At 60.7% G+C, this 25,000-nt stretch overlaps 2 non-coding genes across 2 annotated transcripts; both read right to left on the bottom strand.

Moving 5' to 3' along the window:
• Window positions 1-4,291: 4,291 nt before the first annotated feature.
• Window positions 4,292-4,410, bottom strand: LOC131861342 (5S ribosomal RNA). Its single transcript, XR_009360417.1, has one exon. It is a non-coding gene; the product is annotated as a 5S ribosomal RNA (ribosomal RNA).
• A 7,822-nt stretch (window positions 4,411-12,232) lies between these two features.
• Window positions 12,233-12,351, bottom strand: LOC131861141 (5S ribosomal RNA). The gene has a single exon (XR_009360218.1). It is a non-coding gene; the product is annotated as a 5S ribosomal RNA (ribosomal RNA).
• Between the last annotated feature and the right edge of the window lie 12,649 nt (window positions 12,352-25,000).

Raw genomic sequence — 25,000 nt, 5'->3', positions numbered from 1 at the left:
CTGGGTAGGGGCTTCGGGTGCGCATTACATTTTTGCCCAAGCGTCCAGTGCGGTTTCTGGTGCGCTCCGAAGTGGGGTTATTGGAGCGCATCAAAGGTGCGCAATGCTGGTGCGAACCCGGGAGCGCTCCGATGTGTGCTCCAAGGTGCGGCGTGCACGAAGTCTGAGCCCGGTTTGCCCCGGGTGCGCACCTCGCGTGCACCTTCGCCGGGGTGAGCACCTTGGTGTGCAGACCTTGGTTGGGTTGCGCGCCCTGGTGCGCACCAAGGAGCGCTCTGAAGTGTGCTCCAAGGTGCGGCGTGCACGAAGTCGGAGCCCGGTTTGCCCCGGGTGTGCACCTCGGGTGCGCACCTCGCGTGCACCTTCGCTGCGGTGGGCACCTTGGCTGGGTTGCGCGCCTTGGTGGGCACCTTGGTGCGCACAACTTGCCTGGGCTGCGCACCAGGAAGGGCTCAAGATGGCACCCGCGTTCCGTTTTTTTCACTATCTTTCAGAACGGAAATTTTAAAATCTCGTTTTTTTTTGCCTTTTCTGGAAATTAGTGAAGGCAGCGCATCAAAGGTGCGCAACGCTGGTGCGAACCTGGGAGCGCTCCGATGTGTGCTCCAAGGTGCGGCGTGCACGAAGTCGGACCCCGGTTTGCCCCGGGTGCGCACCTCGCGTGCACCTTGGTGCGCACACCTTGGCTGGGTTGCGCGCCCTGGTGGGCACCATGGTGCGCACCAAGGAGCGCTCCGAAGTGTGCTCCAAGGTGCGGCGTGCACGAAGTCGGAGCCCGGTTTGCCCCGGGTGCGCACCTCGCGTGCACCTTCGCCGCGGTGGGCACCATGGCGTGCACGAAGTCGGAGCCCGGTTTGCCCCGGGTGCGCACCTCGCGTGCACCTTCGCCGGGGTGGGCACCTTGGTGTGCAGACCTTGGCTGGGTTGCGCGCCCTGGTGGGCACCATGGTGCGCACCAAGGAGCGCTCCGAAGTGTGCTCCAAGGTGCGGCCTGCACGAAGTCGGAGCCCGGTTTGCCCCGGGTGTGCACCTCGGGTGGGCACCTTGGTGCGCATGCCTTGCCTGGGCTGCGCACCAGGGCGGGCTCAAGATGGCACCCGCGTTCCTTTTTTTTCACTATCTTTCAAAACGGAAATTTTAAAATCTCATTTTTTTTTGCCTTTTTCTGGAAATTAGTGAAGGCAGCGCATCAAAGGTGCGCACCTCGCTGCCCACCACGGTGCGCAACGCCGGTGGGCACCCGGGAGTGCTTCGAAGTGTGCTCCAAGGTGCTGCGTGCACGTTGTCGGAGCCCGGTTTGCCCCGGGTGCGCACCTCGCGTGCACCTTCGTCGGGGTGGGCACCTTGGCTGGGTTTGCCCCGGCTGCGCTCCGAAGCGGGGTTATTGGAGCGCCGCCTCTTTTTTTGTCGGAGCGTTTGGTGGGGTTTCTCGCATTGGCTCTTCCGAGGCCCGGTTGCCACCCTGGCGCGCACGAAGTCGGAAGTAGGGTTAATTGCCCGGGTGCGCACCTTTGCCAGGGTGGGCACCTTACCTGGGCTGCGCACCAGGGCGGGCTCAAGATGGCACGCGCGTTCCGTTTTTTTCACTATCTTTCAAAACGGAAATTTTAAAATCTCCTTTTTTTTTTGCCTTTTCTGGAAATTAGTGAAGGCAGCGCATCAAAGGTGCGCACCTCGCTGCCCACCTTGGTGTGCTCTGAGGTGCGCACCCGGGAGCGCTACGAAGTGTGCTCCAAGGTGCGGCGTGCACGTTGTCGGAGCCCGGTTTGCCCCGGGTGCGCACCTCGCCTGCACCTTGGCCGGGGTGGGCACCTTGGCTGGGTTTGCCCAGGGTGCGCTCCGAAGCGGGGTTACTGGAGCGCCCCCTCTTTTTTTGTCAGAGCGTTTGGTGGGGTTTCTCGCATTGGCTCTTCCCAGGCCCGGTTGTTGGGTGCGCTCCCACCCTGGCGCGCGCGAAGTTGGAAGTTGGGTTAATTGCCCGGGCGCGCACCTTCGCCAGGGTGGGCACCTTGGTGCGCACACCTTGGCTGGGCTGCGCACCAGGGCGGGCTCAAGATGGCACCAGCATTCCCTTTTTCTCACTATCTTTCAAAACGGAAATTTTAAAATCTCGTTTTTTTTTTGCCTTTTATGGAAATTAGTGAAGGCATCGCATCAAAGGTGCGCACCTCGCTGCCCACCTTGGTGTGCTCCGAGGTGCCCACCACGGTGCGCAACGCCGGTGCGAACCCGGGAGCGCCCCGATGTGTGCTCCAAGGTGCGGCGTGCACGAAGTCGGACCCCGGTTTGCCCCGGGTGCGCACCTCGCGTGCACCTTGGTGCGCACACCTTGGCTGGGTTGCGCGGCCTGGTGGGCACCATGGTGCGCACCAAGGAGCGCTCCGAAGTGTGCTCCAAGGTGCGGCGTGCACGAAGTCGGAGCCCGGTTTGCCCCGGGTACGCACCTTCGCCGGGGTGGGCACCTCGGCTGGGTTGCGCGCCCTGGTGCGCACCAAGGAGCGCTCCGAAGTGTGCTCCAAGGTGCGGCGTGCACGAAGTCGGAGCCCGGTTTGCCCCGGGTGCGCACCTCGCGTGCACCTTCGGCGGGGTTGCGCGCCCTGGTGGGCACCATGGTGCGCACCAAGGAGCGCTCCGAAGTGTGCTCCAAGGTGCGGCGTGCACGAAGTCGGAGCCCGGTTTGCCCCGGGTGCGCACCTCGCGTGCACCTTCGGCGGGGTTGCGCGCCCTGGTGGGCACCATGGTGCGCACCAAGGAGCGCTCCGAAGTGTGCTCCAAGGTGCGGCGTGCACGAAGTCGGAGCCCGGTTTGCCCCGGGTGCGCACCTCGCGTGCACCTTCGCCGCGGTGGGCACCATGGCGTGCACGAAGTCGGAGCCCGGTTTGCCCCGGGTGCGCACCTCGCGTGCACCTTCGCCGGGGTGGGCACCTCGGCTGGGTTGCGCGCCCTGGTGCGCACCAAGGAGCGCTCCGAAGTGTGCTCCAAGGTGCGGCGTGCACGAAGTCGGAGCCCGGTTTGCCCCGGGTGCGCACCTCGCGTGCACCTTCGCCAGGGTGGGCACCTCGGTGCGCACACCTTCTCAATGTTTTCTTGCCTTTTCTGGAAATTGGTGAAGGCAGCGCATCAAAGGTGCGCACCTCGGTGTGCTCCGAGGTGCGAACCCGAGAGCGCTCCGAGGTGCCCACGAAGTCGAAAGTCGGGTTAATTGCATTGTTTTCCCCGGGTGCGCTCCGAGGTGCGCAACATCGGCGCGCACCAAGGAGGGCTCCGAAGTGTGCTCCAAGGTGCGCACGATGGCGTGCACCTCTGGTGCGCACGATTCGGAGCTCGGTTTGACCGGGGTGCGCACACCTTGGCTGGGTTGCGCACCTTTTGTGCGCTCCAAGGTGCGCACGAAGTCGGAGCTCGGTTTGCCCCGGGTGCGCACCTTCGCCAGGGTGCGCACCTTGATGCGCACGCCTTGGCTGGGCTGCGCACCTTGGTGGGCGCCATGGTGCGCACCTTTCGTGCGCTCCAAGGTGCGCACGAAGTCGGAGCTCGGTTTGCCCCGGGTGCGCACCTTGGTGGGCGCCATGGTGCACTCCGAGGTGCCCAAGATTGGTGCGCACCAAGGAGCGCTCCGAAGTGCGCTCCAAGGTGCGCGCGAAGTCGAAAGTTGGGTTAATTGTCCGGTTTGCCTCGGGTGCGCACCTTGCGTGCACCTTCGCCAGGGTGGGCGCCTTGGTGCGCACACCTTGGCTGGGCTGCGCACACCTTGGCACCCGCGTTTCCTTCATTTTAAATTTTTTTTTTTTACAATCTCTCAAGTGGGAAATTCTATAATCTCAACTTTTTTTGCCTTTTCAGGAAACTTTTGAATGGAGCGCATCATTGGTGCGCTCCGAAGTGTGCTCCAAAGCTCTCTCCAGCTGCGTGCACCTGCCCCGGCCGCGCACCCGGCCCCGCCCAGCTTCGCTCACCTGTCCCGGGCGTCTGGTGCGGAACCTTAGAGTAAGAAACATCACCGTGCACCTTGGCCAACGTGCGCGACTCGACCGAGCGCGCACTGGCCGAGGTGCACACCGATTTCACCTGGGTGCGCGCGCAGCACCTCGGGCGCACCGGGGTGCGCGCACAACGCCCGGGTTGCACCGTGGCCTGTGTGCTCGGGGCGCCTCGGGTGCGCGCTCGGTGTCGCCCCCGCGCGCGCGGTAGTGCGGGCAGCGCACCCCGGCCCGGCCCGGCCCCGACGAGAACGCAAACGGGCAAAAGGTTTATTCAAATAGCATTGCGATGCCCGGCGAAAAACTAAAAATGGGTGCAACACCGGGACTTCCCGGGAGGTCACCCATCCCAGTACTACTCCGGCCCAAGCGCGCTTAACTGCGGAGTTCTGATGGGATCCGGTGCACTAACGCTGGTATGATCGCACCCGTTATGAGCTTGTCGCAGTGTGTACTTAGCAAACCGCGACCCACGTGCGAATCCACCCCGGCCACCCACCCCCGTCGAGGTGCACACCCTCCCTCGCGAAGTGCGCCCCGTTCGCCAAGTGTGAGCCCTGCCCGGGTGCGCGCACCTTGCTAGGGCGTCGGGTGTGCACCCGGCCCGGCCTACGTGCGTGCACCTGTAGGGGGCGTCGTGTGCGTGCAGTGTCCCGTCTGCAACGCGGTGCCCACACACCACCTCGGGCGCAACGACCTGCGCTCACATGTGGGCCGAGTGCACCTTGGTGCATGTTCGGGGCGCCTCGGGTGCACGCTCGATCTTGCCCCGGTGCACCAAGGCGCTCGGTTTGCCCCGGGTGCGCACTTGGTGCAAGGTGGGCACCCAAAATAGGGATCAAGCACCAAAACACAAGTTTCGGGATGCAAAATGGGACCCAAGGACCACAAATGCGTTCCAAGACCCATGATGGGTCCACGAGAACAAAAATGTGTTCCGAGACTTAATAAACAAATATTGGGTTTTAGGAGAAGAAACATGCTCTGATGCCCAAAACGAGAATCGACCCCGAAAAGGCCACAGGCCAAAAGTGGGATGCGAGACAAAAAAAAATGGGACCCGAGGACCAAAATTGGGTTCCCAGGTCGAAGACAGGGCAACCGGACAAGAAACGACCTCTAAGGCTCGAAATGAGTCCCGACGACTAAAACTTGACAAGAAGCACCCATCAGGCACCCAACTCGACACCCATGGGATGCCGACCCACCCGGGCTTCCACCTAGCACACCTTGGCACCCACCCACCCTCGCACCCAACCTCGCACCCAACTTAGCACCTTTGAACCCACATTGGCACTCACCCTGACCCTGGCACCTTGGAACCCACATTGGCACTCACCTTGACCCTGGCACCCACCTTTGCACTCACCTTGGGACCCACCCTGGCTCCCACCTCGGCACCCACCCAGACACCCACCTTGGTTCCTTGGCACCCACCTTGGATCCTTGGCACCCACCCCGACACCCACCTTGGCACGCAACTTGGCTACTTGCCACCCACCTTGGCTCCTTGACGCCCACCCCGACAACCACCCCGTGACCTACCCTGGCTAGGGTTGGTGCACACCCACCCTGGTGCCCACCTTGGCACCCACCCTATGACCCACCTTGGCACGCACCTTAGTACCCACCCCGTTACCCACCCTAGGACCCACCCCGTGACCCACCTTGGCCAGGGTGGGTGCCTTGGTGCGCACAACTTGCCTGGGCTGCACACCAGGGCGGGCTCAAGATGGCACCCGCGTTCCGTTTTTTTCACTATCTTTCAAAACGGAAATTTTAAAATCTCATTTTTTTCTTTTTTTTGCCTTTTCTGGAAATTAGTGAAGGCAGCGCATCAAAGGTGCGCAATGCTGGTGCGAACCCGGGAGCGCTCCGATGTGTGCTCCAAGGTGCGGCGTGCACGAAGTCCGAGCCCGGTTTGCCCCGGGTGCGCACCTCGCGTGCACCTTCGCCGGGGTGAGCACCTTGGCTGGGTTGCGCGCCCTGGTGCGTACCAAGGAGCGCTCTGAAGTGTGCTCCAAGGTGCGGCGTGCACGAAGTCGGAGCCCGGTTTGCCCCGGGTGTGCACCTCGGGTGCGCACCTCGCGTGCACCTTCGCTGCGGTGGGCACCTTGGCTGGGTTGCGCGCCTTGGTGGGCACCATGCAGTGCACGAAGTCGGAGCCCGGTTTGCCCCGGGCGCGCACCTCCGCCAGGGTGGGCACCTTGGTGCGCACAACTTGCCTGGGCTGCGCATCAGGAAGGGCTCAAGATGGCACCCGCGTTCCGTTTTTTTCACTATCTTTCAGAACGGAAATTTTAAAATATCGTTTTTTTTTGCCTTTTCTGGAAATTAGTGAAGGCAGCGCATCAAAGGTGCGCAACGCTGGTGCGAACCTGGGAGCGCTCCGATGTGTGCTCCAAGGTGCGGCGTGCACGAAGTCGGAGCCCGGTTTGCCTCGGGTGCGCCCTGGTGGGCACCATGGTGCGCACCAAGGAGCGCTCCGAAGTGTGCTCCAAGGTGCGGCCTGCACGAAGTCGGAGCCCGGTTTGCCCCGGGTGTGCACCTCGGGTGGGCACCTTGGTGCGCATGCCTTGCCTGGGCTGCGCACCAGGGCGGGCTCAAGATGGCACCCGCGTTCCTTTTTTTTCACTATCTTTCAAAACGGAAATTTTAAAATCTCATTTTTTTTTGCCTTTTTCTGGAAATTAGTGAAGGCAGCGCATCAAAGGTGCGCACCTCGCTGCCCACCACGGTGCGCAACGCCGGTGGGCACCCGGGAGTGCTTCGAAGTGTGCTCCAAGGTGCTGCGTGCACGTTGTCGGAGCCCGGTTTGCCCCGGGTGCGCACCTCGCGTGCACCTTCGTCGGGGTGGGCACCTTGGCTTGGTTTGCCCCGGCTGCGCTCCGAAGCGGGGTTATTGGAGCGCCGCCTCTTTTTTTGTCGGAGCGTTTGGTGGGGTTTCTCGCATTGGCTCTTCCGAGGCCCGGTTGCCACCCTGGCGCGCACGAAGTCGGAAGTAGGGTTAATTGCCCGGGTGCGCACCTTTGCCAGGGTGGCACCTTACCTGGGCTGCGCACCAGGGCGGGCTCAAGATGGCACGCGCGTTCCGTTTTTTTCACTATCTTTCAAAACGGAAATTTTAAAATCTCCTTTTTTTTTTGCCTTTTCTGGAAATTAGTGAAGGCAGCGCATCAAAGGTGCGCACCTCGCTGCCCACCTTGGTGTGCTCTGAGGTGCGCACCCGGGAGCGCTACGAAGTGTGCTCCAAGGTGCGGCGTGCACGTTGTCGGAGCCCGGTTTGCCCCGGGTGCGCACCTCGCCTGCACCTTGGCCGGGGTGGGCACCTTGGCTGGGTTTGCCCAGGGTGCGCTCCGAAGCGGGGTTACTGGAGCGCCCCCTCTTTTTTTGTCAGAGAGTTTGGTGGGGTTTCTCGCATTGGCTCTTCCCAGGCCCGGTTGTTGGGTGCGCTCCCACCCTGGCGCGCGCGAAGTTGGAAGTTGGGTTAATTGCCCGGGCGCGCACCTTCGCCAGGGTGGGCACCTTGGTGCGCAAACCTTGGCTGGGCTGCGCACCAGGGCGGGCTCAAGATGGCACCAGCATTCCCTTTTTCTCACTATCTTTCAAAACGGAAATTTTAAAATCTCGTTTTTTTTTTGCCTTTTATGGAAATTAGTGAAGGCATCGCATCAAAGGTGCGCACCTCGCTGCCCACCTTGGTGTGCTCCGAGGTGCCCACCACGGTGCGCAACGCCGGTGCGAACCCGGGAGCGCCCCGATGTGTGCTCCAAGGTGCGGCGTGCACGAAGTCGGACCCCGGTTTGCCCCGGGTGCGCACCTCGCGTGCACCTTGGTGCGCACACCTTGGCTGGGTTGCGCGGCCTGGTGGGCACCATGGTGCGCACCAAGGAGCGCTCCGAAGTGTGCTCCAAGGTGCGGCGTGCACGAAGTCGGAGCCCGGTTTGCCCCGGGTGCGCACCTTCGCCGCGGTGGGCACCATGGCGTGCACGAAGTCGGAGCCCGGTTTGCCCCGGGTGCGCACCTCGCGTGCACCTTCGCCGGGGTGGGCACCTCGGCTGGGTTGCGCGCCCTGGTGCGCACCAAGGAGCGCTCTGAAGTGTGCTCCAAGGTGCGGCGTGCACGAAGTCGGAGCCCGGTTTGCCCCGGGTGTGCACCTCGGGTGCGCACCTCGCGTGCACCTTCGCTGCGGTGGGCACCTTGGCTGGGTTGCGCGCCTTGGTGGGCACCATGCAGTGCACGAAGTCGGAGCCCGGATTGCCCCGGGCGCGCACCTCCGCCAGGGTGGGCACCTTGGTGCGCACAACTTGCCTGGGCTGCGCACCAGGAAGGGCTCAAGATGGCACCCGCGTTCCGTTTTTTTCACTATCTTTCAGAACGGAAATTTTAAAATCTCGTTTTTTTTTGCCTTTTCTTGAAATTAGTGAAGGCAGCGCATCAAAGGTGCGCAACGCTGGTGCGAACCTGGGAGCGCTCCGATGTGTGCTCCAAGGTGCGGCGTGCACGAAGTCGGACCCCGGTTTGCCCCGGGTGCGCACCTCGCGTGCACCTTGGTGCGCACACCTTGGCTGGGTTGCGCGCCCTGGTGGGCACCATGGTGCGCACCAAGGAGCGCTCCGAAGTGTGCTCCAAGGTGCGGCGTGCACGAAGTCGGAGCCCGGTTTGCCCCGGGTGCGCACCTCGCGTGCACCTTCGCCGCGGTGGGCACCATGGCGTGCACGAAGTCGGAGCCCGGTTTGCCCCGGGTGCGCACCTCGCGTGCACCTTCGCCGGGGTGGGCACCTTGGTGTGCAGACCTTGGCTGGGTTGCGCGCCCTGGTGGGCACCATGGTGCGCACCAAGGAGCGCTCCGAAGTGTGCTCCAAGGTGCGGCCTGCACGAAGTCGGAGCCCGGTTTGCCCCGGGTGTGCACCTCGGGTGGGCACCTTGGTGCGCATGCCTTGCCTGGGCTGCGCACCAGGGCGGGCTCAAGATGGCACCCGCGTTCCTTTTTTTTCACTATCTTTCAAAACGGAAATTTTAAAATCTCATTTTTTTTTGCCTTTTTCTGGAAATTAGTGAAGGCAGCGCATCAAAGGTGCGCACCTCGCTGCCCACCACGGTGCGCAACGCCGGTGGGCACCCGGGAGTGCTTCGAAGTGTGCTCCAAGGTGCTGCGTGCACGTTGTCGGAGCCCGGTTTGCCCCGGGTGCGCACCTCGCGTGCACCTTCGTCGGGGTGGGCACCTTGGCTGGGTTTGCCCCGGCTGCGCTCCGAAGCGGGGTTATTGGAGCGCCGCCTCTTTTTTTGTCGGAGCGTTTGGTGGGGTTTCTCGCATTGGCTCTTCCGAGGCCCGGTTGCCACCCTGGCGCGCACGAAGTCGGAAGTAGGGTTAATTGCCCGGGTGCGCACCTTTGCCAGGGTGGGCACCTTACCTGGGCTGCGCACCAGGGCGGGCTCAAGATGGCACGCGCGTTCCGTTTTTTTCACTATCTTTCAAAACGGAAATTTTAAAATCTCCTTTTTTTTTTGCCTTTTCTGGAAATTAGTGAAGGCAGCGCATCAAAGGTGCGCACCTCGCTGCCCACCTTGGTGTGCTCTGAGGTGCGCACCCGGGAGCGCTACGAAGTGTGCTCCAAGGTGCGGCGTGCACGTTGTCGGAGCCCGGTTTGCCCCGGGTGCGCACCTCGCCTGCACCTTGGCCGGGGTGGGCACCTTGGCTGGGTTTGCCCAGGGTGCGCTCCGAAGCGGGGTTACTGGAGCGCCCCCTCTTTTTTTGTCAGAGCGTTTGGTGGGGTTTCTCGCATTGGCTCTTCCCAGGCCCGGTTGTTGGGTGCGCTCCCACCCTGGCGCGCGCGAAGTTGGAAGTTGGGTTAATTGCCCGGGCGCGCACCTTCGCCAGGGTGGGCACCTTGGTGCGCACACCTTGGCTGGGCTGCGCACCAGGGCGGGCTCAAGATGGCACCAGCATTCCCTTTTTCTCACTATCTTTCAAAACGGAAATTTTAAAATCTCGTTTTTTTTTTGCCTTTTATGGAAATTAGTGAAGGCATCGCATCAAAGGTGCGCACCTCGCTGCCCACCTTGGTGTGCTCCGAGGTGCCCACCACGGTGCGCAACGCCGGTGCGAACCCGGGAGCGCCCCGATGTGTGCTCCAAGGTGCGGCGTGCACGAAGTCGGACCCCGGTTTGCCCCGGGTGCGCACCTCGCGTGCACCTTGGTGCGCACACCTTGGCTGGGTTGCGCGGCCTGGTGGGCACCATGGTGCGCACCAAGGAGCGCTCCGAAGTGTGCTCCAAGGTGCGGCGTGCACGAAGTCGGAGCCCGGTTTGCCCCGGGTACGCACCTCGCGTGCACCTTCGCCGGGGTGGGCACCTCGGCTGGGTTGCGCGCCCTGGTGCGCACCAAGGAGCGCTCCGAAGTGTGCTCCAAGGTGCGGCGTGCACGAAGTCGGAGCCCGGTTTGCCCCGGGTGCGCACCTTCGCCGCGGTGCGCACCATGGCGTGCACGAAGTCGGAGCCCGGTTTGCCCCGGGTGCGCACCTCGCGTGCACCTTCGGCGGGGTTGCGCGCCCTGGTGGGCACCATGGTGCGCACCAAGGAGCGCTCCGAAGTGTGCTCCAAGGTGCGGCGTGCACGAAGTCGGAGCCCGGTTTGCCCCGGGTGCGCACCTCGCGTGCACCTTCGCCGGGGTGGGCACCTCGGCTGGGTTGCGCGCCCTGGTGCGCACCAAGGAGCGCTCCGAAGTGTGCTCCAAGGTGCGGCGTGCACGAAGTCGGAGCCCGGTTTGCCCCGGGTGCGCACCTCGCGTGCACCTTCGCCGCGGTGGGCACCATGGCGTGCACGAAGTCGGAGCCCGGTTTGCCCCGGGTGCGCACCTCGCGTGCACCTTCGCCGGGGTGGGCACCTCGGCTGGGTTGCGCGCCCTGGTGCGCACCAAGGAGCGCTCCGAAGTGTGCTCCAAGGTGCGGCGTGCACGAAGTCGGAGCCCGGTTTGCCCCGGGTGCGCACCTCGCGTGCACCTTCGCCAGGGTGGGCACCTCGGTGCGCACACCTTCTCAATGTTTTCTTGCCTTTTCTGGAAATTGGTGAAGGCAGCGCATCAAAGGTGCGCACCTCGGTGTGCTCCGAGGTGCGAACCCGAGAGCGCTCCGAGGTGCCCACGAAGTCGAAAGTCGGGTTAATTGCATTGTTTTCCCCGGGTGCGCTCCGAGGTGCGCAACATCGGCGCGCACCAAGGAGGGCTCCGAAGTGTGCTCCAAGGTGCGCACGATGGCGTGCACCTCTGGTGCGCACGATTCGGAGCTCGGTTTGACCGGGGTGCGCACACCTTGGCTGGGTTGCGCACCTTTTGTGCGCTCCAAGGTGCGCACGAAGTCGGAGCTCGGTTTGCCCCGGGTGCGCACCTTCGCCAGGGTGCGCACCTTGATGCGCACGCCTTGGCTGGGCTGCGCACCTTGGTGGGCGCCATGGTGCGCACCTTTCGTGCGCTCCAAGGTGCGCACGAAGTCGGAGCTCGGTTTGCCCCGGGTGCGCACCTTGGTGGGCGCCATGGTGCACTCCGAGGTGCCCAAGATTGGTGCGCACCAAGGAGCGCTCCGAAGTGCGCTCCAAGGTGCGCGCGAAGTCGAAAGTTGGGTTAATTGTCCGGTTTGCCTCGGGTGCGCACCTTGCGTGCACCTTCGCCAGGGTGGGCGCCTTGGTGCGCACACCTTGGCTGGGCTGCGCACACCTTGGCACCCGCGTTTCCTTCATTTTAAATTTTTTTTTTTTACAATCTCTCAAGTGGGAAATTCTATAATCTCAACTTTTTTTGCCTTTTCAGGAAACTTTTGAATGGAGCGCATCATTGGTGCGCTCCGAAGTGTGCTCCAAAGCTCTCTCCAGCTGCGTGCACCTGCCCCGGCCGCGCACCCGGCCCCGCCCAGCTTCGCTCACCTGTCCCGGGCGTCTGGTGCGGAACCTTAGAGTAAGAAACATCACCGTGCACCTTGGCCAACGTGCGCGACTCGACCGAGCGCGCACTGGCCGAGGTGCACACCGATTTCACCTGGGTGCGCGCGCAGCACCTCGGGCGCACCGGGGTGCGCGCACAACGCCCGGGTTGCACCGTGGCCTGTGTGCTCGGGGTGCCTCGGGTGCGCGCTCGGTGTCGCCCCCGCGCGCGCGGTAGTGCGGGCAGCGCACCCCGGCCCGACCCGGCCCCGACGAGAACGCAAACGGGCAAAAGGTTTATTCAAATAGCATTGCGACGCCCGGCGAAAAACTAAAAAAGGGTGCAACACCGGGACTTCCCGGGAGGTCACCCATCCCAGTACTACTCCGGCCCAAGCGCGCTTAACTGCGGAGTTCTGATGGGATCCGGTGCACTAATGCTGGTATGATCGCACCCGTTATGAGCTTGTCGCAGTGTGTACTTAGCAAACCGCGACCCACGTGCGAATCCACCCCGGCCACCCACCCCCGTCGAGGTGCACACCCTCCCTCGCGAAGTGCGCCCCGTTCGCCAAGTGTGAGCCCTGCCCGGGTGCGCGCACCTTGCTAGGGCGTCGGGTGTGCACCCGGCCCGGCCTACGTGCGTGCACCTGGAGGGGGCGTCGTGTGCGTGCAGTGTCCCGTCTGCAACGCGGTGCCCACACACCACCTCGGGCGCAACGACCTGCGCTCACATGTGGGCCGAGTGCACCTTGGTGCATGTTCGGGGCGCCTCGGGTGCACGCTCGATCTTGCCCCGGTGCACCAAGGCGCTCGGTTTGCCCCGGGTGCGCACTTGGTGCAAGGTGGGCACCCAAAATAGGGATCAAGCACCAAAACACAAGTTTCGGGATGCAAAATGGGACCCAAGGACCACAAATGCGTTCCAAGACCCATGATGGGTCCACGAGAACAAAAATGTGTTCCGAGACTTAATAAACAAATATTGGGTTTTAGGAGAAGAAACATGCTCTGATGCCCAAAACGAGAATCGACCCCGAAAAGGCCACAGGCCAAAAGTGGGATGCGAGACAAAAAAAAATGGGACCCGAGGACCAAAATTGGGTTCCCAGGTCGAAGACAGGGCAACCGGACAAGAAACGACCTCTAAGGCTCGAAATGAGTCCCGACGACTAAAACTTGACAAGAAGCACCCATCAGGCACCCAACTCGACACCCATGGGATGCCGACCCACCCGGGCTTCCACCTAGCACACCTTGGCACCCACCCACCCTCGCACCCAACCTCGCACCCAACTTAGCACCTTTGAACCCACATTGGCACTCACCCTGACCCTGGCACCTTGGAACCCACATTGGCACTCACCTTGACCCTGGCACCCACCTTTGCACTCACCTTGGGACCCACCCTGGCTCCCACCTCGGCACCCACCCAGACACCCACCTTGGTTCCTTGGCACCCACCTTGGATCCTTGGCACCCACCCCGACACCCACCTTGGCACGCAACTTGGCTACTTGCCACCCACCTTGGCTCCTTGACGCCCACCCCGACAACCACCCCGTGACCTACCCTGGCTAGGGTTGGTGCACACCCACCCTGGTGCCCACCTTGGCACCCACCCTATGACCCACCTTGGCACGCACCTTAGTACCCACCCCGTTACCCACCCTAGGACCCACCCCGTGACCCACCTTGGCCAGGGTGGGTGCACCCACCCTGGTGCCCACCTTGGCACCCACCCATCCTAGCACCCAGCCTGTGACCGGGCTTGGAACCCAACCTTGCACCCGCACCCGTCTTGGCCAGTGTGGGTGCGCACCCATCCTGGCACCCACGTTGTGACACACCCTTTAACCCACGCACCCTAGCACCCACGTTGGCACCCACCTTGGAACCCAACCTAGCAACTTGGCACCCACCCCGTGACCCACCTTGGCATCCACCATAGCAGTCGCCGACTTGGCACCCACCTCGGCACCCACCTTGACACTTGTGGACCCACCTTGCCACTCACCCTAGCATCGACCCATCCTAGCACCCACCCTGGCACCTTTGCACCCTAGCACTCACCCATCCTAGCACCTAACCTGTGACCCACCTTGACACTCACCCTCGCACCCACCTTGGAACCCAACCTAGCACCCACCCACCCTGACACCAACCCTAGCACCTACCCACCCTTGCACCCACCCTGTGACCCATCTTGGCACCCACCCATCCTACCACTCAACCTATCACCCACCTTCTCACCCACCTTGGCATCCACCTTAGCACCCACCCACACTGGCACCTTGGCACCCACCTCGGGCAAGGTGGGTGCACACCCACCCTGGCACCCAATTTAGAACCCACCGAGCATGTTACCCACCTTGGCACCCACATTGCAGCCCACCCTAGTACCCACCCTATGACCCACATTGGCATCCACACCCTAGCACCCAGGCACCTCGACACCCGCCTTGACACCCACCCTAGCACTGAACCTGTGACCCACCTTGGAACTCACCCTAGAACCCACCCACCCTGTGAACCACCTTGGCATCCACCTTAGCACCCACCCACCTTGGCACCCACTCTAGCACTCACCCATCCTAACACCCAACTTGTTACCCACCTTGGCACCCGCCCTCGCGTCCACCTTGAAACCCACCCTAGCACCCACCCACGCAGGAGCCCACCTTGGCACCCAACCTAACACCCACGCATCCTGGCACCCAACTTGTGACCCACCTTGGAACCCACCCTAGTACCCACCTTTGAACCCACTATATCACCAACCCACCTTGGCACCCACCCTATGACCCTCTTTGGAATCCACCCTAGCACGCACCCACCCTGGCACCCACCATGGAGCGCACCCTAGCACCCACCCACCTCGGCACGCACCTCAACACCCACCTTGGTGTGCGCACTGCGCCAACCTCTCAAAGACCCTATGTGGTGCGCTCCAAAGTGTACACCTTTGGTGCGCTCCAAGGTGCGCACCTTTGGTGCACACCGAGGTGCACACCAAAGTGTGCACCGAGGTGAGCACCAAAGTGCACTCCAGGGTGCACACCAAGGCGTGCACCTTTGGTGCGGTCAATGCAAACGAATTCGGAAGTTGGGGTCGATGTCCTAATCGCTGCTGCAGACTACACGTATGAGAATCGGACAAATAGCTTTATATAGGGGAGGTGTTGCGTTTGATGGGTCGACTCCCCTGGTTGTGTGCACTGCACCAACTTCAAAGACCCTGTCTTGTTTAAGAAGTCAAAAGTTGGGGTGGATGTCCTAATCATTGCTGCAGTCTACGCATGTATGAGAATCAGACAAATAGCTTATATAGGGGAGGTGTTGCATTCGGTGGGTTGACTCCCCTGGTTGTGCGCACTGCGCCAACCTCAAAGACCCCGCATAGCAGAAGAAGTCGGAAGTCGGATTTTGGTGAGCACCAAGGCGTGCACCTTTGGTGCGGTCAACGCAGACGAATTCAGAAGTTGGGGTGGATGTCCTAATCGTTGTTGCAGGCTACACATGTATGAGAATCAGACAAATAGCTTATATAGGGGAGGTGTTGGGTTTGATGGGTCAACTCCCTTGGTTGTGCGCATTACGCCAACCTCAAAGACCTTGTTTTCGTTAAGAAGTCAAAAGTTGGGGTCAATGTCCTAATGGCTCCTGCAGGCTACACATGTATGAGAATCGGACAAATAGCTTATATAGGGGAGGTGTTGGGTTTGATGGGTCGACTCCCCTGGTTGTGCGCATTACGTCAACCTCAAAGACCTTGTTTTCGTTAAGAAGTCAAAAGTTGGGGTCGATGTCCTAATTGCTCCTGTAGACTACACATGTATGAGAATCAGACAAATAGCTTATATAGGGGAGGTGTTGGGTTTGATGGGTTGACTCCCCTAGTTGTTCGCATTACACCAACCTCAAAGACCTTGTTTTCGTTTAGAAGCCGAAAGTTGGGGTCGATGTCCTAATTGCTCCTGCAGGCTACGCATGTATGAGAATCAGACAAATAGCTTATATAGGGGAGGTGTTGGGTTTGATGGGTCGACTCCCCTGGTTGTGCGCATTGCGCCAACCTCAAAGACCCTGCATTGCGGATGAAGTCGAAAGTCAGAGTTTGGTGTGCTACAAGGTGTGGTCGAAGGTGCTCACCTAGGTGTGCACCTTTGGAGCACAGGAAAAGTGCCCTCCAAAAGTGCGCACCTTTGGAGTGCACAAAAGTGCCCTCCAAAAGTGCGCACCTTTGGAGCGCAGAAAAGTGCCCTCCAAAAAGTGCCCTCCAAAAGTGCGCACCTTTGGAGCGCAGAAAAGTGCCCTCCAAAAAGTGCCCTCCAAAAGTGCGCACCTTTGGAGCGCAGAAAAGTGCCCTCCAAAAAGTGCCCTCCAAAAGTGCGCACCTTTGGAGCGCAGAAAAGTGCCCTCCAAAAAGTGCCCTCCAAAAGTGCGCACCTTTGGAGCGCAGAAAAGTGCCCTCCAAAAAGTGCCCTCCAAAAGTGCGCACCTTTGGAGCGCAGAAAAGTGCCCTCCAAAAAGTGCCCTCCAAAAGTGCGCACCTTTGGAGCGCAGAAAAGTGCCCTCCAAAAAGTGCCCTCCAAAAGTGCGCACCTTTGGAGCGCAGAAAAGTGCCCTCCAAAAAGTGCCCTCCAAAAGTGCGCACCTTTGGAGCGCAGAAAAGTGCCCTCCAAAAAGTGCCCTCCAAAAGTGCGCACCTTTGGAGCGCAGAAAAGTGCCCTCCAAAAAGTGCCCTCCAAAAGTGCGCACCTTTGGAGCGCAGAAAAGTGCCCTCCAAAAGTGCGCACTTTTGGTGCGCACCAAGGCGCTGGTTCGGTCGTTGCAGGCGAGTTCGGAAGTTGGGGTCGATGTCCTGAGCGGAGGTGCAAACTACACAGGTGTCGGAATCGGACAAATAGCTTATATAGGGGAGGTGTATGCTTCGATGGGTCGACTCCCCAGGTTGAGCGCACCGCGCCAACCTCAAAGACCCTACGGTATGGATGAAGTCGGAAGTTGGGTCCGATGACCGATTCGATTAGTAGGTATGCTCATGAGGTCGGAATTTGGGTCCGATGACCTGCCATGTGCAGGAAGGCGAATGTTGACACTGTGCGTTGCAAGGTGCACACCAAGGCGCTGGTGCGGTCTTTTTAGTCGAGTTCGGAAGTTGGGGTCGATGTCCTGATCGGAGGTGCAAGCTACACAGGTGTGGGAATCGGACAAATAGCTTATATAGGGGAGGTGTATGCTTCGTTGGGTCGACTCCCCGGGTTGAGCGCACCGCGCCAACCTCAAAGACCCTACGGTATGGATGAAGTCGGAAGTTGGGTCCGATGACCGATTCGATATGTAGGCATACTCGCGAGGTCGGAATTTGGGTCCGATGACCTGCCACGTGCAGGAAGGCGAATGTTGGCACTGTGCGTTGCAAGGTGCGCACCAAGGCGCTGGTTCGGTCGTTGGAGGCGAGTTCGGAAGTTGGGGTCGATGTCTTGATCGGAGGTGCAAACTACACAGGTGTGGGAATCGGACAAATAGCTTATATAGGGGAGGTGTATGCTTCGTTGGGTCGACTCCCCGGGTTGAGCGCACCGCGCCAACCTCAAAGACCCTACGGTATGGATGAAGTCGGAAGTTGGGTCCGATGACCGATTCGATATGTAGGCATACTCGCGAGGTCGGAATTTGGGTCCGATGACCTGCCATGTGCAGGAAGGCGAATGTTGGGACTGTGCGTCGCAAGGTGCGCACCAAGGCGCTGGTGCCGTCGTTGCAGTCGAGTTCGGAAGTTGGGGTCGATGTCCTGGTCAGAGGTGCAAACTACACAGGTGTGGGAATCGGACAAATAGCTTATATAGGGGAGGTGTATGCTTCGATGGGTCGACTCCCTGGGTTGAGCGCACCGCGCCAACCTCAAAGACCCTACAGTATGGATGAAGTCGGAAGTTGGGTCCGATGACCGATTCGATACGTAGGCATATTGGCGAGGTCTGAATTTGTGTCCGATGACCTGCCATGCGCAGGAAGGCGGAATTTGGGTCCGATGACCGAGTTGATGGCGTGCCATGCGCAGAAAGGCGGAATTTGGGTCCGATGACCGAGTTGATGTTGATGGCCCGCCATGCACAGGAAGGCGGAATTTGGGTCCGATGACCGATTTGAAGGCGTGCCATACGCAAAAAGGCGGAGTTTGGGTCCGATGACCGAGTTGATATTGATGGCCCGCCATGCGCAGGAAGGCGGAATTTGGGTCCGATGACCTGACATACGCATGGAGTCCGACTCGGGGGCCGATGTTCGATTCGATGACTTGCATTGTGGGTAAAGTCGGAAGTTGTGGTCTTTGACCCGATTCGATGACCAGACTTCGGCTGCTTGAGAATCGGACAAATAACTTATATAGGGGAGGTAGTGTTCTCGAGCATCCTCCCCCCGTGCCCGTTTATGTCGATTGATGCTGGTGCTCGACTGGTTGGAGCGCTCGGATGCAAAAATCTTGCACCAGGATTTATCGATTGTGATGGACACGGCAAGTCTCCTGATTGCTATGCAGGAGCTCATCGTGAATCTCTATGCGGCCTTGGTATGGACTCGACCTGCGGAATGGTTCGGCAATGGTAGTCGCTCCAACACGTCCTTGCAATGGCCACAGAGGTGATTCGACTAGAGCTCCAGTCTAGCTTTTGGGTTGCTTGGCGGACTGGTATAGCCGCGATCGAGTTCCGGCCATGAACGTTTTAGATAGCTCTTGGGCTTTCTGGGACGGAAGTCGGAAGTTTGGGCTGTTGTCCGATTTGATGACCATTCTTCGGATGTGTGAGAATCGGACAAATAACTTATATAGGGGACTGTGTTGTCTCACGCAGCCCCCTCCGTGCCCCTCTATCTCGACCGATGTTGGTGCTTGAAAGGGTTGGGATCGCTCGGATTTATAAACGTGCACCACCATTTGTCGAGTGTGAGGGACGCGGCAGGTCTCCTAAATGCTATGCGGGCGCTCTCTGAGAATCTCTATCCGGCCTCGACACAGACTAGTCTTGCTGAATGGTTTGGCACTGGTAGTCGATCCAACACGTCGTTGTTGTGGCCGCCTAGGCGATTCGATTCGAGCCCCCGTCTAGCTTTTGGGTTGCTTGGCGGATTTTGCCCTATCCGCAAGTGAGCTCGGTCCCTAAACGTTCGAGAAACCCGATTGCTATGCGCCGACTCTCTTTCTTGCGAGCCTCCATCTAGCTTTTGGGTCTCTACGGAACGGAAGTCGGAATCTGGGACCGTTGTTTGATTCGACGAGGCAGACTACGGTTGTGCGAGAATCGGACAAATAACTTATATAGGGGAGGTGTTGACTGGAGCATTCTCCCCCGTGCCCCTCTAACTCGACCAATGCTGGCGCTCGAACGGTGGTAGCGCTCGGATTTTCATTGAGCGCCAGCATTGGTCGATTTAGAGGGGCATGCGAGATTCCCGAATGCTATGCGAGGGCTCTAACGGAAATGTCTATTGGTTTCGGTATGGATGCAATTGCGAGTGGTTCGGCAAAGGTAGTCGTTCCGATGCGTCCATGTCGTGGCCAAATCGATAATTCGATTTGAGCCCTCGTATAGCATTTGGGTCTCTCGATGTGATTCCGCATTCCAGTCCCTTTGGGCACTGCTTGAGCCGCATCCCAGGGGGTTCCCTTCCCAATAATCTGCCTCGCAACCCGATTGCTATGCGGTGAGGCTCCTCGGCCGCCTCGGAACTATCTGTGTATCAGACGCATCGCGGGATAAGGGGTTGGCAACGGTAGTCGCCCCAAGCGCGTCCGATGCTTGGACCATTCCGAGGCGGCCCTGAAGCCTCTTCCGTCTAGCCGTTGGGTCCTTCTCGCCGCATCCCTCGCCTCGCACCCCGATTGCTATGCGGTGAGGCTCCTCGGCCGCCTCGGAACTATCTGTGTATCGGACGCGTCGCGGGATAAGGGGTTGTCACTGGTAGTCGCCCCAAGCGCGTCCGATGCTTGGACCATTCCGAGGCGGCCCTGAAGCCTCTTCCGTCTAGCCGTTGGGTCCTTCTCGCCGCATCCCTCGCCTCGCACCCCGATTGCTATGCGGTGAGGCTCCTCGGCCGCCTCGGAACTATCTGTGTATCGGACGCGTCGCGGGATAAGGGGTTGTCATTGGTAGTCGCCCCAAGCGCGTCCGATGCTTGGACCATTCCGAGGCGGCCCTGAAGCCTCTTCCGTCTAGCCGTTGGGTCCTTCTCGCCGCATCCCTCGCCTCGCACCCCGATTGCTATGCGGTGAGGCTCCTCGGCCGCCTCGGAACTATCTGTGTATCGGACGCGTCGCGGGATAAGGGGTTGTCACTGGTAGTCGCCCCAAGCGCGTCCGATGCTTGGACCATTCCGAGGCGGCCCTGAAGCCTCTTCCGTCTAGCCGTTGGGTCCTTCTCGCCGCATCCCTCGCCTCGCACCCCGATTGCTATGCGGTGAGGCTCCTCGGCCGCCTCGGAACTATCTGTGTATCGGACGCGTCGCGGGATAAGGGGTTGTCACTGGTAGTCGCCCCAAGCGCGTTCGATGCTTGGACCATTCCGAGGCGGCCCTGAAGCCTCTTCCGTCTAGCCGTTGGGTCCTTCTCGCCGCATCCCTCGCCTCGCACCCCGATTGCTATGCGGTGAGGCTCCTCGGCCGCCTTGGAACTATCTGTGTATCGGACGCGTCGCGGGATAAGGGGTTGTCACTGGTAGTCGCCCCAAGCGCGTCCGATGCTTGGACCATTCCGAGGCGGACCCGAAGCCTCTTCCGTCTAGCCGTTGGGTCCTTCTCGCCGCATCCTTCGCCTCGCACCCCGATTGCTATGCGGTGAGGCTCCTCGGCCGCCTCGGAACTATCTGTGTATCGGACGCGTCGCGGGATAAGGGGTTGTCACTGGTAGTCGCCCCAAGCGCGTCCGATGCTTGGACCATTCCGAGGCGGACCCGAAGCCTCTTCCGTCTAGCCGTTGGGTCCTTCTCGCCGCATCCCTCACCTCGCACCCCGATTGCTATGCGGTGAGGCTCCTCGGCCGCCTTGGAACTATCTGTGTATCGGACGCGTCGCGGGATAAGGGGTTGTCACTGGTAGTCGCCCCAAGCGCGTCCGATGCTTGGACCATTCCGAGGCGGACCCGAAGCCTCTTCCGTCTAGCCGTTGGGTCCTTCTCGCCGCATCCCTCGCCTCGCACCCCGATTGCTATGCGGTGAGGCTCCTCGGCCGCCTTGGAACTATCTGTGTATCGGACGCGTCGCGGGATAAGGGGTTGTCACTGGTAGTCGCCCCAAGCGCGTCCGATGCTTGGACCATTCCGAGGCGGACCCGAAGCCTCTTCCGTCTAGCCGTTGGGTCCTTCTCGCCGCATCCCTCGCCTCGCACCCCGATTGCTATGCGGTGAGGCTCCTCGGCCGCCTTGGAACTATCTGTGTATCGGACGCGTCGCGGGATAAGGGGTTGTCACTGGTAGTCGCCCCAAGCGCGTCCGATGCTTGGACCATTCCGAGGCGGCCCCGAAGCCTCTTCCGTCTAGCCGTTGGGTCCTTCTCGCCGCATCCCTCGCCTCGCACCCCGATTGCTATGCGGTGAGGCTCCTCGGCCGCCTTGGAACTATCTGTGTATCGGACGCGTCGCGGGATAAGGGGTTGTCACTGGTAGTCGCCCCAAGCGCGTCCGATGCTTGGACCATTCCGAGGCGGCCCCGAAGCCTCTTCCGTGTAGCCGTTGGGTCCTTCTCGCCGCATCCCTCGCCTCGCACCCCGATTGCTATGCGGTGAGGCTCCTCGGCCGCCTTGGAACTATCTGTGTATCGGACGCGTCGCGGGATAAGGGGTTGTCACTGGTAGTCGCCCCAAGCGCGTCCGATGCTTGGACCATTCCGAGGCGGACCTGAAGCCTCTTCCCTCTAGCCGTTGGGGCTTTCTCGCCGCATCCCTCGCCTCGCACCCTGATTGCTATGCTGTGAGGCTCCTCGGCCGCCTTGGAACTATCTGTGTATCGGACGCATCGCGGGATAAGGGGTTGGCAGTGGTAGTCGCCCCAAGCGCATCCGATGCTTGGACCATTCCGAGGCGGCCCTGCAGCCTCTTCCGTCTAGCCGTTGGGGCCATCTCGCCGCATCCCCCACCTCGCACCACGATTGCTATGCGGTGAGGCTCCTTGGCCGCCTCGGAACTATCTGTGTATCGGACGCATCGCGGGATAAGGGGTTGTCACTGGTAGTCGCCCCAAGCGCGTCCGATGCTTGGACTATTCCGAGGCGGCCCTGCAGCCTCTTCCGTCTAGCCGTTGGGGCCATCTCGCTGCATCCCCCACCTCCTCGGCCGCCTCGGAACTATCTGTGTATCGGACGCATCGCGGGATAAGGGGTTGGCAGTGGTAGTCGCCCCAAGCGCGTCCGATGCTTGGACTATTCCGAGGCAGCCCTGCAGCCTCTTCCGTCTAGCCTTTGGGGCCATCTCGCCGCATCCCTCGCCTCGCACCCCGATTGCTATGCGGTGAGGCTCCTCGGCCGCCTGGGAACTATCTTCGTATCGGACGCATCGCGGGATAAGGGGTTGTCACTGGTAGTCGCCCCAAGCGCGTCTGATGCTTGGACTATTCCGAGGCGGCCCTGTGGCCTCTTCCGTCTAGCCGTTGGGGCCATCTCGCCGCATCCCCCACCTCGCACCCCGATTGCTATGCGGTGAGGCTCTTCGGCCGCCTTGGAACTATCTTCGTATCGGACGCATCGCGGGATAAGGGGTTGTCACTGGTAGTGGCCCCAAGCGCGTCCGATGCTTGGACTATTCCGAGGCGGCCCTGCAGCCTCTTCCGTCTAGCCGTTGGGGCCATCTCGCCGCATCCCCCACCTCGCACCCCGATTGCTATGCGGTGAGGCTCCTCGGCCGCCTTGGAACTATCTTCGTATCGGACGCATCGCGGGATAAGGGGTTGTCACTGGTAGTCGCCCCAAGCGCGTCCGATGCTTGGACTATTCCGACGCGGCCCTGTGGCCTCTTCCGTCTAGCCGTTGGGGCCATCTCGCCGCATCCCCCACCTCGCACCCCGATTGCTATGCGGTGAGGCTCCTCGGCCGCCTTGGAACCATCTTCGTATCGGACGCATCGCGGGATAGGGGGCTGTCACTGGTAGTCGCCCCAAGCGTGTCCGATGCTTGGACCATTCCTAGGCGGCCCTGAAGCCTCTTCCGTCTAGCCGTTGGGGCCTTCCCGCCCCATCCCTCGCCTCGCACCCCCGATTGCTATGCGGTGAGGCTCCTCGGCCGCCTTGGAACCATCTGTGTATCGGACGCATCGCGGGATAAGGGGTTGGCACTGGCAGTCGCCCCAAGCGCGTCCGATGCTTGGACCATTCCGAGGTGGCCCTGAAGCCTCTTCCGTCTAGCCGTTGGGGCCTTCCCGCCCCATCCCTCGCCTCGCACCCCGATTGATATGCGGTGAGGCTCCTCGGCCGCCTTGGAACTATCTGTGTATCGGACGCATCGCGGGATAAGGGGTTGGCACTGGTAGTCGTCCCAATCGCATCCGATGCTTGGACCATTCCGAGGCGGCCCTGCAGCCTCTTCCGTTTAGCCGTCGGGGCCTTCCCGCCGCATCCCTCGCCTCGCATCCCGATTCCTATGCGGTGAGTCTTCTCGGCCGCCGCGGAACTATACCTGTTATTGCTACTGCATCCTTCGGCTGGTAACCTCCTCTGCCGCCTTGGAACGTTCTCTTTGTCGGACGCGTCGCGGGATAAGGGGTTGGCACTGGTAGTCGCCCCAAGCGCGCCCGATGCATAGACCGCTCCGAGTCGACCTTGCTTTCAGCCTCTCACATGCATAGACCTCTCTGAGTCGACCCTGCAGCCTCTCACGTTTAGCCTTTGGAATCTCGCCTCACAACATGATTGCTATCCTTGATGCATCCCTTGCCTCGAGCCCTGATTGCTTTCTTGGCTGCATCCCTCCTCTCCTCACAGCCCGGTTGTCATCACTGCTTCATCCGTCGCTTCATGCATTCTGGCTGCTGGGCCCTTCCCACCGCACACCTCGATTGCTATCTCTTCTGCATCACACACCCCGATTGCTATCTCTGCTACATCCCTCGGCTCTCACTTCTGCATCCTTCGCCTCACACCTCGATTGCTATCAATGCTGCATCCGTAACCTCACACCCCGATTGCTATGCGGGGAGGCTCCTTGGCCGCCTTGGAAATTTCTGTGTGTCGGACGCACCGCGGGATAAGGGGTTGGCACTGGTAGTCGCCCCAAGTGCGCCCGATTCTTAGACCGCTTCGAGGTGAACTCGTAGCCTCTTTCGTCCAGGCTTCCTGCCTTCAACGCCCTTTTTACACCTCGATTGCTATGCGCGGGCTCGTTGGCGTCTATCACCTCTCTGCGAAGAGTGGCACGATGATTGTTGGGGTAAATCGTAGCAGTCCGATCTCTGGCCTTGGGCCATTGTGAGGGCTGATCGATTTCCTGTGCGCATCTCGTGTTCGCCCAGTAACAGACTCGACGACTTGTAATCGGTCTTGTTCCCGATTGTTCCTGGAGGTAGTCTTCGGAACTCTTGGATTTGACCTGTCACTCGAACTGTCCTCTTCCGAGGATGCTTGTGTGTGTGTGCTTGTGCCATTTCCTTGGCGGTATTAACGAGATATTAAAGAGCGGAGTGAGCGCCTCGCCCAACTATGTTTGGGGCTCTCACTCCCTTACCCGGTGTGCGACCGCTTTGCACGTAGGTTGCGGAGCATCGCGACTCTTTCGATGTTTGGCGGTTGTCTTCCGGTGATGCGTTGGTCCCGAAGTGCACGTTACTAGCATTTCTGCCATTGTTCTCGATCTTTGGCACGTTCCTTCGTTGCAATTGGATATATATCTCCGTTTATACGCGCAGGCTTCTCCCGCCTATTCAGCGCTGTCCCACTCTCAGCACTCTCGTGGTCTCCTTGGCTTCTCTCTCCCGTGAGCGAGCTCTCTTCTCGAGTCTTTTCCATGTCCCATGGAGGTTGCCTTGCGAAATTCGGGCACACAAACGTGACCGGATAAGAGCGGAATTGCCTATGAGGAGAAGCTCACCTTAGGGAGCAGCAATGCCGAGTGTTTCGACAGAGGG

Source organism: Cryptomeria japonica, unplaced genomic scaffold (genome assembly GCF_030272615.1).
Source record: "Cryptomeria japonica unplaced genomic scaffold, Sugi_1.0 HiC_scaffold_24, whole genome shotgun sequence".
NCBI classification, from domain to species: Eukaryota; Viridiplantae; Streptophyta; class Pinopsida; order Cupressales; family Cupressaceae; genus Cryptomeria; species Cryptomeria japonica.
The sequence above is the reverse complement of the archived record's forward strand: the minus strand, read 5'-3'. Positions and strand labels throughout refer to the sequence as shown.